This window comes from Coptis chinensis, chromosome 6 (genome assembly GCF_015680905.1).
Source record: "Coptis chinensis isolate HL-2020 chromosome 6, ASM1568090v1, whole genome shotgun sequence".
NCBI lineage: Eukaryota > Viridiplantae > Streptophyta > Magnoliopsida > Ranunculales > Ranunculaceae > Coptis > Coptis chinensis.
In genome coordinates, this window is record NC_141461.1 from 12,541,465 (window position 1) to 12,556,416 (window position 14,952).

Below are 14,952 nucleotides of genomic sequence, written 5' to 3' on the forward strand. Positions count from 1 at the left end.
CGCTGCGCCTTTTTTTTTTGAAGAATTTTGTCGAGCGCGACCATACCTCGCCTATTGGACCTAGAAGCTCCAGCGCTTGGCCGGCCGACCGACCTAATCTAATCGGACGCTGGCGCCATCGAGCGCTGCGCCCTTCACATTTTGGAAAATTTATTCAGAGGCGACCGCCTTCATATCTTGGCCGCGACCGCCCTCATCTATTGGACTCGGATTAAGCGCCGAAGCGCGACCAGCGCTCAAACACTGGAATTCCAAAATACAAAGAGATGCGACTTCAGCGCCCTAGTTGCTGGCCTTCGCGCGACTTCCTTCGACCAGAAAAATTCCAGTTTTCAGCGGGTTGTGCCGGTTGTTTTGCAGTCTGTTCAGGCGTAGTTTTGAGATGACATCTCCTATAATAATACCGAACAGTCTTTCAAAGATTTGTTTCAAAAGCACTACTTATGGTGCTTGGTTTGTGAGGTGATCACACACGTAAAATTTGGGGAACCGCTTATGGTTCTTGCTAGCATTTGTTCTTGGACTTGCCATGCCCATTTGAAATACAAGACCCATGATGCTATTGGGTAGATAATATGCATGTCTACACTTATGACTTTTGCATGAGGCTTATGGGTCAGGCATTTTCCGTGTAGAGGACCAAGGGACATATAACATAGCCGCTTGGTAGCTTGTCCCTTAATGTGATACGGTAATGTTCTTTATCATGCTAAACATATTAGGGGAGTGACATTTTTCTTCTGCGAATGATGACACTTGCGATGTTTTCCTTGCTTTAGCTGAGGAACGCCTGCTATATGACCTTCCTAAGACCTTAATGTCTAGTTTAGCACGAGCCCGTAGCATGAGGCATAAGTATCTTCTTATGCCTATATTAGTTTCCGTATTATGCTATGTTTCTTTCCTGTTTTTGTGCCCGTTTCACGGATTGGGTTGGGGTCGACATTTGTGAGACCACCAATTATATTATCAGATCTTTCAGTGCAATGACTTGGCAAGGATGGAGGATACAACCTCATCAGGTTGCACCTTACACCCCATCCGACCAAGTGGCTTTAATAGGTTAGCAATCATAAATGATAAATGGCGTGAAGCATGGCAAATTATCATGGCATGGCAGGAGGCGAAGGAACCTCACTTCTTGATAGAAGAGGAGGATGACGAGTAAACGCTGGAGTGGAGGTAAGTTTTTAGTTTCAATTAGTGTGCGCTTATGTCCCAAGCAATTTAATTCTGTTAACCCCATAATGGGTGGAACTCTTATAGAGTTTTCGCGTCGCTTTTTTATTTCCTATATTAGTATATTCTAACCTTGTTTTCGCGGATGTTCGAGGAATTTCACGCATTTCCAAGGTATTTTTCCTATCCTCTTTATTTAAATGCTTTGAGGACAAAGCATGTTTCTTGTTTGGGGGGGGGGGGCATAGAAACACGTGTAATTAAGGCATCTGTTAGGATATAGATATATATAATATGCATTTGTTTTCAAGTTAAAATTTCAAAAATATAAATAAATAAGTTTATGCTATACACTTAGGAATATTGGTATTGTTTTCTTTCTCTATGCTCTTAACAATCTAGAAGTCTCCGTAGCTTTTGCATCGAATAATTGTTAGAAACTTAGGTTAATATGTAGGTAATAATCTTTGCATCTATCTATAAATATATTACATGAGTATCTATGATTGTTAGTAGTAAGTTTTCTGAAATCTAGGCTAGAGTACTTTATTCTACAAATCCTGTGAGAATATAGCCTAAAAGCCTTATATGGCGAAATATTTGAGAAATGACACAAAGGGAGAAGTAAAATCGGATAGAGAAATCACCGTCCACTTGCTTGATCACTATGCCATATCTGGCGAGAATTTAGGCCCTCTTTGGATCGATATAGCCAAAAATTCAAACCTATGAATTATTTTCCGCTAGTAAGCCCCTCCGAGCCTTTCTTTAGCCTTCCATAAACCACAATTCCTTTACCCCTGTTACAAAAACAAAACAAAATAAAAAAAAATAATAAATCAACCTACCCAATCTAGAATAAGTCCGAGAATAGAATGAGTGAAGAAGAAGAAGAGAAAAACACGTGGTAAACAAAAGTTAGTTAATTGCTTGAGGAAAATAAAGAAAAGAAGTTTCCATCCAAAGAAAAGAAAAAAAAAAAAAATAAAATAAAAACTCCAAAAAAAAATAGAATAAAAAGGAGTCAAAAGCCAAAGAAAAAGAAAAAAAAATACATTTAAGGATGGAAACAAAGTGTAGAAGCAAAAGTAAATAACAAGGTTTTCTCTAGTTACATAATATGAAGACTACATTATCTCGGACTTGTCCTTTTGAATATCTATTTCCTTCCTTCTTAAACCATCTCCTAATCCCATGAACACCTAATAAAACTTCTAGCTCGATTAGGAATAGGTTAGTGGGATAGTAAGTGCGGATGTGTTTGATCGACGACCCGGCTTCCTTGTTGTCATTGAGATTGTAAGGTAAAAGTGTGCCCATTGCATTACTTGGAGTAAATGAAAACTTGAGCGGAAAAATCGAAGTGATTTTTTGTCTTGACTTTTATGTGAGGACCTACTTAAGGGCGCTTATTCCGGAGTTTTAAAGCGGACTGCTAAGCATTTCATAGCATTACTCATTGTATATATGTTTATTAAGTAGATGATTGATTATTATGCATATATTAGCTTAGGTTTCGACATGATTATTACGTATTCAATTGCTAGTGAGATGTATAGATAGTTGAGACATGAATGAGGAAACAATAGTTTTATTTCTTAGTCGTTGTAGTATAGATGAAGTTTGTGAGTACCTTCACTAGAAAACTCTCCACGAGGCTATAACTTCGTCCACTAGGGAATTCCTAGTGGTTTAAGGCCTTGTTGCATATGGTCAATGCAATCGCACTCAATGAAAACGAGAGTAGTTAGAACTCCATTTTTGGTCACTTATTCTAATTTCTCATCTTTGCTTGAGGACAAGCAAAATCTTTGTTTTGGGGTGGTTTGATAAGAGCCCAAAGCGTAGTTTTAACCCCTTAATAATCATCTTGTTAGACCAATTATGTGAATAATAAGTAAGAGTTAATACTGATTACGTGTTTTATGCATTTCAGGGCTTCAAAGTCCATTATAATGCGAGAAATGTGCCACTTTAAGCGAGATAAAGGAGCAAAAGTCGTGAGAACTTCGAATGCCATATCTTTGGACTCGGACCACCGGATTGAGGCCTACCTTATGTCAAAACGACCGGCTCGGAAAGAGCTTCGCAATGGTCCAAGCCTTGACCCAATCAGAGGAGTAGAAGTGGACGAAAAGTCTGTGGAAGCCAACTGCAGCTGAAGAGGCCTTTTTGGACTGAAAGAATTGGGTTTTGGGCCTGATTCTCTGGCCCAAAACATGGCTCCAAGCCCATGCACGATTTTTGGATCTGGAAGTATAAAAACAAAAGCTTGACTCTTTGTTAATGGCAGTTAGGTTAGGAAGCTAATGTTAATGGAGTTTAGGGTTAGAAAAAGATAGTTAGATCTAGATTAGTTAATTACTTAGCTTTCATTCCATTAATTAGTTTCATTCTTTGTTTTAGATTAGTTATTTAAATCATTGAATATCATTCATTAGATAAATAAAATAGTTGTTATTCATTCAATCATATCTTGTTCTTATTGTTCTATTAGATAAATAAAGTTAATTAGTTATCCATAATCTAGTTTCATTTTCATTTATTTATTAGCTTAAATCCTTAGATTTACTTATTTGTCATTATTAGTTTAATTCAATTATTGCATGAGTAGTTTCGAATTGAGTTTAAACAAATAAAGTTCAAATATTTATATTATGTCTTGTTTAGATTCAATTGTTGGGAATGGTAGAATAGAAATTTCACATCAAATCATTACTCTCACCATTGTTCCTTTTGGGTTTGAGTAGTTGGATTCTATTTAGTCTTGATAGATTGAGAGTGGAACGATTCCGTACTCTATATATTGCATGAATATATATGTGAGAGTAGGAAATAAATCATTGAGACCGTAAGAATAAGGTTAGAGTAATCTAATTGAGTTTTTACGGGATATCAATAAGCCAATGAATCTGCATGATGTATGTCATTTTGGGGTCTTTGAGTGATAGAGATGCTATCAAATTGTCGAGCAAGACTACGTATCAAACTAAGATAAGTCGTCATACGCTCATCTCTTGCTTCAAAAGACCCACCAAACTGATTGGCAACAAGGCAAGAATCCGTGTATAACTGGAGCTTTCGCTTTGATGTCAAAGCCGTTCTCAAAGCACAAATGGCGACCCTCATACTCGGCTTTGTTATTTGAAGCGTGAAGCCAAGTCGCCTTTGATTTCCCAATCTTTTCTCATTTGGGTTTAACAAAAATGCATCCAATTCGGACCTAGATTTACTATGGGAGCCATCGAGTAAACAATTCATAGGTCAATAGGATTAGGAATTGCGTTTTCATGTTGTTGGTCGTCGTCCCCGATTATTGGCCAAAATGTCTTCCATAGATTCTTCCCGCGCAAGGAATCGTCAATAGGATAATCATCAATCGGAAAATCAGCTATCAAAGAAGCGAGCATGTCCTTTTTGAGTAATGCGACTTTCAAAAACAATGCTATATGCACTAAGATAACTTTCCCATAAATTTAATCTACTTGATTCACGTGCATTCTGAAAGATCCGGGTAAAGGGATTTTCAATATAATTCGACCAACCTCCCTCGAAGTATGGTTTCGGTCGTGGCGACATGAACCAATGCAAGTGCAATTTTTTCCATATTTGAATAACGAGACTCAGCTTCGATTAAAGTCTTACTGATAAAAAAGACGGGTCTACCATCATCAATGAAAAGAACAGCACTAACAACTTGAGTTGTAGCTACCAGGTATATGCCACTAGGTTGACCCGTTAAAGGACTTGTCAATATAGGAGGACTGACCAAGTATTTCTCCAGTTGTTGCAATGCCATCTCACAATCAACGTTCCAAGTTGCCGCCCCCTTTAAAGTTTGGAAGAAAGGATGACAACGATAAGAATATTTAGAAATAAATCTATGAAGAGCGGCAAGCCGACCAGTAAGTCGTTGAATTTTCTTATTATTTTTTGGTGATGGCATATCAATAACGGCGCGTATCTGATCAGGATTAGCCTCAATGCCTCTACAAGTCATGAGATATCCTATAAATTTTCCAGAAGAGAGGCCAAAAGAACATTTGGCGGGATTGAGTCTCATGTTATACTTATTAAGCTTATCAAAAACAAGTTGAAGATCGGAAAGATGATCACCAATAAGCTTCGATTTAACAACTATATCATCGATATAAGCCTCCATTATTATCCCCAGCAGATCAGAAAAAATTGTATTGACAAGCTTTTGGTAGGTTGCACCGACATTTTTCAGACCAAAAGGCATAACAGTGTAGCAGAAAATGCCTTGGTCGGTAATGAAGGCGGTGAACTCTTGGTCATCCACATTCAAAGAGATCTGATAGTACCCTAAAGAAACATCCATGAAAGATAGGCGTTGGAAGCTCGAAGTGGCATCCACTAGTTCTGAAATTCGTGGCAACGGATACAGATGAATCGGACAAGCTTCGTTAAGGTTCGGATGAACTTTACGATGAGTGGGAAGTTACATCAAAGGGACTTCGTGTTAAGTGGGGTGAAATCCATTTTATCTAGAAGATTTAAACAGATAGACGCCCCCGGTCGAGCCTATGTGGAAGATGACACCTGCCATTACCTCTTACAAAAGTTAGAGATTTTAGGCAAAACACACGTTCGGTCCATTTGGAGATTGTCTTTTTCTTTGCGTGTAAACAAACCTATCTAGGTCGGTAGTTTGTGCGGGATTGTGGTCTTCCCTCTAGTTGATTTCGTGACACCTTCCTTCCTTATTGGATCGGACCTATCTAGGGACTAACGATTTTCCTCAGGTCAACGAGGTCGGCCTTCCCTGTCAGGTCAGTCTCATTTGGGATATTGGTATTCCTTATATTTTCTTCTCGTGGCCTTCTTTCCCCTGCCTGGTCGGACACATGCGAAATAAATGAGTTTTCTCTCAAATATCGCGAGGTCGACCTTCCCCGTCAGTCGGTCCGATCTAGGATGAAGGTTTTCCTTATACTTTCTTCCGTGGACGCCTTCTTTTTCTGTCCAGTTGAACTCGCCTCTAAGATGGCGATTTTCCTCAATCTGCGAGGTGACCTTCCCGTCGAGTCGGTCCGGTCTGGAATGAAGGTTTTCCTTATACTTTCTTCCGTGATGCCTTCTTTCGGAGGCGTTTGTATCGCCGTTTGCGGTAGCGGCGGCAGCGGTGCTGCTGCAGTTGGATGTTGAGAATTGATCCTACCACTAGGAGCAACTCGATTGTTCAACGGTTCTTGCATTGCCCGACTTGAATTTCGGAGGGTTGCGATTCCTATTGGCAGGAGGAATATGTTGTGCATTGCGGTGTTCCGCTTCTTGTGCTTACCATCTTGATTGTTTTACGTGATAATGGATTCAAAAAACCCATAGACGGCACCAATTATGTTTCGGCAATAAACTGCTTCAACACAACAAGAGCAATGGTAAAGAACACACTAAGAAACAGAGGAATTTGATGTTTGGGGAGATGAAACTGAACCAAGATAATGGCTGCCTACGTACCCAAGATCTATTCTCTGGGGATCAAGTTTCCACGTAGTTCCTTATGAAAAATAGTTTGGTATTTATAGAGGTAGAGTAGAGAGTCATTGAATTGTAGATCAAGTAATCTTGTAGCTTGAGTAACTGTGATAGACTATAACTCTCAACTGATAATTATCTCTTTGATAAGAAATGAATCTGGACATAAATCAATGTACATTAGTGGTAAGTCATGTGGCTAAGGTTGGTTTAGACACATGAGTTAATGGCCTGCACATTGATCCATGGTATTACAAATTGGGATTTATACGCCGATTAAATGAATAAAATAGAGACCCTAGTAATAGGCGTTTGCCACGTAGGTGGGGGTCGAAACACATACATCTGACCAGATTTTCAGCCATTTTCTTTAGGGAAAATGGCATGTTGGGTGTGGTCTAGTGCTTTTATTGTGACTCTCTCTCAAGGTTCCAAACTCTTCTTGCATAAGAGAGTATTAAGCGTATTTCACTTCAGCACCAAATTGCTATTTGTTCAGTAATCACCTCAGACTCTTATGACCTTCAAAATTATCTTCTTTTTTGACCCAGACATGCGTATGCCCTTCTTACACAAGCAACCAAGCTAGTCAATAGAATGGTTTCTTTAATTTTGACAGTCTCTGGACTTCTTTTGTTTTACCATTGAGTGCTTTGTAAACACTCAAGCATCTTAAATGTTACTCATACTAGTCACATGTGTATTGTTGAAATTAGGAACCCAAGTAAGCCGTAGTTTTGAGCTCAGCAGTGACTTGCTGAAAAACTTTGAAAGAAAAAATTAGTAACACTCAAAAGGCAACACGAACTAAGTAGATCTGAACCAAGGGTTTTACTGTAGGTGTGGGCTAACCTACGACTCTCAATGAGGGCTAAATCAGCAAGCCAACAACATTTGCAAGGATGATTAGATTATAAGATAATTTTCTGGCAGAAACAACATTCTCTTCGGTTTTCAACAATCTTTGAAACCTCTTTTTAGCATTATCATCTTCAATATAATAAGATAACGGTACACATGAGTATCAATTGCGGTTATTTGTTAAGATTCTTAGTGATGTGAAGAAACTTACCAAGCATACCGCCATAGAGAGTGAAGCATAAGCCATCCCATGTTTATAGCAGACTTTTGAATCTCCAAAGGGACTTTCTTTCTCTTTACAAGTTTCTGGAAGGATGACAAGAAGCATACCACCCAGATTACCTGTTCAGACTAAAATAATAAAAGAATGAGAAGCTGCATACTTTGCAAATAATTAGAACAATGCATCGAAATTGTAAGTGAGGCAATACTCCTAACAGTTTGGCCTGAAAGGCTTAAAGAACTGCTCAACACCATTTATGCTTCCTAACCTCTATTCAAATGGAGTACATATAAATCGTCATCGAAGCAGAAATTAAAGTGGCCCAAATCGTACATCTCCTTGCGCATTATCACTACCCCGACTCACCTCTCATTCTACAACAAACAATTTAAAATTATTTTTGAACCAACCCTGGTCTTCTACCAAAGCAAATCTTGCAGTACAAACTACAATTAATAACTCAAGTGTGAGGGACTAATATATACAACCACTGTATATTATACACGTGTCCATCACAGCTTATCACATAATTATATTTAGACCTCAGCGGCTCAACCATGTCGCTCATATCAAGACCTCAGTCAGGTCGCTCCTATCAAGACCTCAGCCTCAACCAAGTCACTCATATCAAGACCTCAACTAGGTCACTCCTATCAAGACCTCAGCCAGGTCATCACTCATATCAAGACCTCAGCCAGGTCGCTCATGTAAGGTCGCTTATTTCAAAGTCAGACAAGTCTTGTAACGCTCAGAGAAGAAAAGACAGTTGTTACAACAATTCTATAACAGCAGTCATGCACTAATTTATCCTCCATTTAAGATCGTTCAAGTCCCACATTAAAAGGGATATGATTGACCAAAGATCATGTGCTATAAATCACAAGGGAAGGACCAAAGGAAGTGGAAAGAGCTTTATGCTCACATTCTCTCAACTCCAATTCAATCACTCGATTTCAATATGAACTACGTCTGACTTGATTCCTCCAGTTCACCGGATAACTTGATACGTTGGGAGTTCGATTATTTAAACTCAGTCATACCAGTGGCAGAGCCATGTAAAGGCCTAGTAGGGCGTAGCCCCCCCCAACTTGGGACAAAAACTAAATTAGTAGTATTTGTTTATGCCTACCTAGCATTTTAAAATGAAAAAACTACTAATCAGGCCCACTAGGCATTAGGAGGAGGTTTGGTTTGCCCGGGTGACTTTATTTATACAATCGATGCTGTTATTTATTGTCGACGCTAATAAATAGTGGACTAAGGCTTGCTTTTCCAAGTACTTTTACAAAGTAAAACAAAGGCCTTCGTGCTCGAAAATAAATTAAAATAATTTTTGGAGTAAGCATAACTCAAAATTGAATTGAAGAGAGGCAAAATAAGAAACATGCTGGTACACTAGGCCCTCCCTAGAGAAATTTCCTGGCTCTGCCACTGGTCATAACATCACCAATCTCATCTATCCCCTATTCTCATAAGTTGATCAGGTTAAACACAAAATGAACTTTTACATCAAGCACAAACTCTTTGGTTTACTAGGAGAAGGCAACACCGCCTTGAAACAAACTATAACAAAGAAACCATCATATATACCACTAGAAGTAGCAAACTAATAAAAGTAAAAAATAACTCAAATAAATCACACTACTACTAGGAAATTGTATCCATATTGCTTCCTTCTGGGTAAAACAAAAATCTGTTCATGTTACATGTTAAATGCATAACTTTAATAACTTCATGCAAAGCTCACTTAAATAGAAAAAAATAGACTCACCATTTAAAAGTTAAACCAAATACAAAATGAACGAACTTACCAGCGTTATAGGCCTACGCGCTATATCGAACATTCAGGTTAGAGAAACTTAATAAGTGAAAATTTACAATGGGTACGTGTTAGAAGTTGAAGATAATGGAAGAATGTAGCAAGTACGAGGTTGAAATGGAGTAGTGGCGGTTCGCGCTTTTGCTGTTTTTTGTTAGTGAAATAACTTGAACAGCGAGGTTACTGGTGGGACCCAAAATACCCAATCTCCTCGTCTCATGCAAAAGTCAAAATAGTTGACAAGTAAGTTGGATATAAAAGGTACACACTAGTCCATAGAATTAGGGAACACATATGGCCAGAACTAAAAATGTGGACTAAACTTTCGACAAAGCCGTGTTTGCGGCCCAATTAGGGTGTTGGAATATGGGCTGTTGCCATATCACACTATTTGGGGCCAACTAAACTGAGTTAGTTGCTGCCTATACACACATGCGACACGATCATATCTTAAAAAAAAGTAGGATGTGAATGTTAAATAATATTTTAAAAGGATGTAACATTAGATTTTAAGTAGGACTGGAAATGGTATAGGATGCGATCCGAATCCGACCATATACGAATCCATTTTAACGGATATGGTTTCTATTTTTGTGATTAGAATTCGACCCGAATATCCGAAAATCTGAATAATTTGAACAAGATTTATATTTTGATGCCTAAAAATTAACTTATATCTTACATTTATATATATAAATCATAAAAATTGTGTATTTTTTTGTGTTTTTTAATAGATATGGATATCCGAATCCGGATGGATCCAAATATAGAGAGTTTTGAGTGAGAATCTAACCCGAACTCGCTCCATTTTCAGCCTTAATTTTCAGTCATATCAAAATAATTCAAGATTCACAAACCATGTTTTGTCTCCAAACACAGTGAATTTTAGAGGTGTCCATGCTTTGTGTTTTGGTTAAAATGGTGAATCTATAAAACCAATTGCAATTAGCCCAGCCCAAGTCGAAAGTTTAAATCCGACCCAAATAGTCCAACACATAAAAGTTAACCATGAAGAAACCAGCAGTCGGAAAAATCATAAGACAATAATAAGGGACATTGAAGATGAAGAAAATGACATGCTGCATAGTAAAGTATATTTATAAAGGCCAACTTTATATATGCCTCAGTAGAAAAGTAGGCAGAATCTTAGATTGTCTACTAAATGGCTAGAAACTAAGGAATGGTGGGAGAATTATTAAAACAATGAATTTTCACACGTGTATTATATATTAACATCAATGAGGTCCATCTACACACTTAGATATCTTTCTAAAGCTATCAAGTTGTTAGTATCTTCAAAACTAAGGGTGTGTTTGTTATGATGGAAAGGAAAGGAAATACTATGGAAAGGAAAGGAAAATAAGAGTGGTCCACCTTTTCCATAGTTTTTAAGGCGTTTGTTTACCCATGGAAAGGAAATGGGCTTTTCCATATGGAAACAAATGGAAAAGGTTTTGTGTCTTTAGCTAACCCCTGAAATTTTTGTGGAAAGGAAAGGAAAGGAAATAGATAAATAGAAACTTACTACTAATACACTCCACTCAACAATACAATTATTCCTTTCCATAGCTTTTGCAAACAAACATGATTATTCCTTTCCCTAGTTTTACTTTCCTTTCCCAGTTTACCAAACACATACCATTTAAAATTATTTCCTTTCCATTCCATTCCATTCCATTCCATAGTGGACCACCCATTTTATTTCCTTTCCTTTCCATGAGTTAAAATTTAACAAACACACACTAAGTTGCTTGAATTGGTATCTTCAAAGGTATTATAATCACCATATATACATGTTCAATATTATCAAAAAAATAGCAACGCTCCTAAAATCCGCCTTAATCTTTGTGTCACTTGAAACCGTAGTTAAACTAAGTTTTACTCAACAGAAGAACAATCATCATATTGTGTTCCAAATCAATATTTGTATAAGCTTATCTACTTTTATTATTGTATGATTATTCTCCAGTCCATATAAACTTCGATAAATTATTTCTTTAAGATTATAAGTTGACACGTTTCATAGCCCACATTATAAAATACTAATCCCTAGCCACAACACAAAAGAATGATATGCACCGAGTTGAAAAATTAGGAATAGAACATCATTGCTAGTACATGAGCAACAAAAAGATGAAGTACTAAAATCACTCACATTGCTAGTACATGAGTAACAAAATATTGAAGTACTCAAATCACTCACCTTTCATCGACTTGTATGCCAATCTCGTGGTTAGTTTCTTGAGGTATTGAGTAGCATTCAATCCTTATGAAAGCCTTCTACAATTTGTTGTTAAACCATAAACCTACGTTAGGCGAATTATTTCATCAAATAAGTGCAATGAATCAAATATGTAAGTCTATATCTGCAAGTTATGCAACAAATTTTAAGCTGTCGAGTTCTAATTTAATCTAAGTCTCAAGTTAAATATTAAATACAATGAAATAGCAATTGAGCCCACAGTACATGAGAGAAATCCATTAGTAACAAAAATGATAATCACACGCTTGCACAATTACTTGAAAAGGAAAAAAAATAAAAGAAGTAACGCATAGCTAGATCATGCATAAAAGTTGAAACATATTGAATAAATGAATTCTTATTCACATCAACAATTAAATAAAAATGGCTGTGAAAATTTCATTGCTGAAATCTGTAAAACCCACCATTAAAAAGAGAAATGATTAGTTCATTCAGTAAAAATTCAATTCCATAACTTTTCACGACCATTCTTATTAAAAACAAAACAAAAACAACAAAACAATTGCTTATGATACTTTTCGGTTGTGAATTGTTCAATGGTTTCGAGCATACTCACGGTTGCTAATTACGACAAAACAACTTTTATTGATGGAGTGTTGTTTGGTTACATTAGCGTTTTAGGTGAATATAAGGATCTTGCATAACATCTTTTCTTGGGGTTAGTGGTTGTGTATTGCATCTACGACAAGATAAGTGAGTATGTGTTGAAGAGGTTATTGGTTTGGTGCAGATTGCAATCGGTAATTTATTAACTTGATGTAACTATACTTACTATTTCGTTTTACTTTTGCCATTAATTAATATCTTTCATGTTGTTGTTGTTTTTGTTTTTTGTTTAAAAAATATGCTTTCAACATGTATGACCAATTTTAAACATGTCTTTAACTTTGTCATGGTCTTCTATTTAGCATGAACAAAGGGTTTGTTAAGGTGATTATCCGAGGAGAAGTTTACAAAGAAATGTTTCTTTTTTGAGGGGAGGTTTAATTTTCGGGGGTTTTTATTTTCAACTAAAAAGAGAAATGTGAGGGAAAAAAACGTGGGAAAGAGTAGATAGAGTATGGAGCTGTGCAATTTAAGCATTAATCGGTAGCAAATCGCTCCAATAGTTTATAGCGATTAATCGGAATTAATTGGGGATTAATCGAAATTAATCGGCAATTAATTTAAATTTAAATTTAATTTATTTACCATAGTATTTGTTTATGACTTAATTTCTCTCTTTTTTTTTTATAAAATATATAAAACCCAAAGAGATGGGTTTGAATCACACATTTGGTGTCACAAAATTTGCATAGTGTTCCATTTCAATTTCAATTTGATTGATTACTTGATTGAATAGAAAATACAACAAATAATTTTTTGATATATATTATAAATTTCTACACACAAATAATGGAAAATAAAAATAAATTAAATAGTCGTCTTAAAAGAGTACTAGGCATGGACAAGTATCAAGCGGAAATGACTGAACAATATTATTGGTAAGTCCCCGTATTAATTATTTCCTTTTGCTAGAAAAGTCATAAATTGTCTGACTTGACTTGACCCATCGTCCTCAAGCGGAAATACTCAGTAACCATTGATGTCTACAAAACCACATCCGGTTTAGAAACTCGTAAATCATCTCCCATCTCTTTACACTTGGAATAAAACTCATTAAAAGCCGAACCCACAAACATATCAGACCCAATCTTCTTCTCACTTTTCACCAAAAACTATTAAGCGGTGATTTTTGGAAATCGGTTAATCGGAAATCGTCCGATTAAGCGGCGTAAATCGTTCGATTTTTCAATCCCGCTCAAACCTCAAATTTTTTACCTAATCAGATCGGTGTAGTAGCGCATAACGCTTATACATTGATTAATCGGTGATTAAGCGGCGCTTAAACTGCACAGGTATGGAGTATAGTTTTTTCTTATTTGTCCCAATTTTTTTTTCTCGTAATTGCAACAGTTTTGTTTTTTTGTATTGTAATTGGTTATAGTGTTGAGACTCTATAAGCCTCCAAAAGACACTGAATTGAAAGAATTGAAATAGGGAAGACTATAATATATATATCTAAATATTTGGGCCCAACTAAAACTGAGTTAGTTACTGTCTATAAATCGCTGCACTGACACGGACACAGAGCGATGCGATCATATCTTAAAAAACTGTAGGACATGAAGATTAAATAATATTTTAAAATCCAAAATTCTATAGCAACCGAATCTTTTGAACCGAATTTGTGAACACGTGGCGCTCATACCATCAGGGGTGCGTGTGTATTGGTCAGTCAAAAATCACGAAAATCAAGGTCTCTCGCCGCGTCGGTGTGTTCACAAATTCGGTTCAAAAGTGTGAGTTCTTTGTAGAAACACTATTTTAAAATTTATTTCATAGTGAGGTAACATTAGATTTTAAGTCTAGAAAATTGGGTATAGGTACACAGACGCAAATTTCTTATGTTCAGAGAAAATAGCAAACTTTTTTTTTTTTTCCTCCATAAACCGAAATTTGACATCTGTCTCAAATTTGATTTGACTTTTACAATTTTGACCTCTTTTATTAGTCCCAACTAAAGAAAGCCAACTACCAACAAAAAAAAAACTACGAACTAAATCAATTACCAAAAGAGTAGTGGGTTAATCAAAATAACTAAAATTCATCCAAAATCTACAAATTTCCAATTAAAAGTGAGATGAATTTCTAGAGAGACCAAAACAATATGGAAAACATCAACTTAAAAAACGGAAAAAATGTATGTTGATTACAACTAATTTCAATACAGCTTTAACAATTTAAAATGCATCTCTGATAATTTTGAATATCATGTTTAAGCTTTGTTTGATGTAATTCAAATTGTGAAATTGTGAAAGGACAAATGGGTTTTTTATAAGACAATTGTATTATTTGATTGCGGTACATCTTGGAGCAATAATACGCACCCTTGCGATGAGTGGCCTCGATTGACACACACACACGGCTTAGCACATTAGATTTTCGTATTATTTATTTGTGGAAGAAATTGGCAGTTACAAATGAAAGGGTAAAAAAGAGAAATAAGAAGTTTTAAAAACAGTTAATACACTCAAAAAGTGACATGTTGTTAAAATTGGAGTAGAA